We start from the raw sequence: 1,623 nt of genomic DNA, 5'->3' as shown, positions 1-1,623 counted from the left end.
AACACTTGGAGAGATGCTACCAGTGAACCTATGAATCTCGGTTATATTTTCCTCATAAGAACAACCTCAAAATTTTCTTCTACCTGCATTTTTATTTTCTTAATTAATTATTCCCAAAGTTCAAAAATACTTTCAACCACAAGGTACACTCATGACTTGTTGCAACTAGCACTTGATATAGGTGAACACATTTTTAAAATTTATTCTTGACTTTTCGGTGCTATTCTTTTTAGTGGTATGACATATTCAGCAACTATGAGATATTAGGTGATACCCCGCGCGTTGCTGCAGGAATTGGTTGCAATATATTTTAATGAGATTTGATTGTGTGAAATATAAATATTTAGATTAATAACACTAAATTAAAATTAAAATACATACAACTTATTATATTTGATTATGTATAGTTCTAAAATGTTTATTGATTATAAGTAGAATAATAAAATAAAATATATTTTCCCATGCATGGCATGTGGTGGTGGGTCTTTTCTCATGCATTTTTCTCATGTTGAAGTGGGCTTTATTCCATCCATAATTGATGAAGTAGCATAGTTGCATGTTAAGATACATACGTTACGAAATCACACTCTTATGTATATATAGGATTCGGGTCAACTTCGTTAATCTCTATATCAGCCGACTAAGTGCTCATAGGTAACGTATATCGTGCATGTATTTATGGAGAGGAGTGTGTCCATGTATAGTGTGTTTCTAATATATTTTTTAAGACGAACCAACCTGAATTTGGATGGTTAAAAAAATAGTGGTATTTTCATCCTCTGACTTGACTTAACACCGATGGGCGCATTTTTCTGGATTTATTTCAAGCCTTCCGGCGATGTTCGTTTAGTGAGAGGAGATGTCCCGTTGACTATGAAAGCGTCTGTGATGACTTCATGAGTCTTAATACGATGTGGCGGCTCAATCTCTCGAAGGTGCTCATAAGGATAGAGTGTGCGTGTGGGCAAGTGTATATGCATATATATGATTGTGTGTGTATGGGTAAATATTATGTGATGACATATATGTAGACATCCCCTAAAAAAATCAGATCCAAATTTGAAATATACACCGAGAAACAAAAAAGACAAATCTTTCATGAATAGTGTCAAAAGAAGACAAAAGTAAAAATGACACTATCCATGTGTGAATTTGTCATTTTTGTTTCTCCATGTGTATTTCAAATTTAGATCTGAATTTTTAGGGGTAGTTGTAATGTGAACGTCCATGATTTTTTTTCAGAATTTTTTAAAACGTTTAAATTTGAAAATTTTAAATTGGTATCAAGGGGAGCATGTGAGGGCTGGTATCATCCCGTGTGTGCGATATGTAATGTGTTAAAAATAATTTTTAATAAAAGGGAAACTGCACTGCTCCGGAACGTTCTCGCTGCCTCGCGCGTGCACACCACGGATAAGCCAAATGCAGTGCATCGGGGGTCTCTTCCTTAGCTGGGCTGACCGACCGTACAAGTCCAATGTTACAGCACTCGTGTCAGTCGCAACACACTCTACGCAGCGTGCGTGCGAGCGCTTTGATCTCTGTCTGCGCGGTGGGGTCGAGGGGCTCGGCCTGGAAACCACTCGTGGTCCGACAACGCGATTGTACCTGACGTTGGCATTC

The sequence above is a fragment of the Triticum urartu genome, chromosome 2 (genome assembly GCF_003073215.2).
Source record: "Triticum urartu cultivar G1812 chromosome 2, Tu2.1, whole genome shotgun sequence".
Taxonomy (NCBI): Eukaryota; Viridiplantae; Streptophyta; class Magnoliopsida; order Poales; family Poaceae; genus Triticum; species Triticum urartu.
The sequence above is the reverse complement of the archived record's forward strand: the minus strand, read 5'-3'. Positions refer to the sequence as shown.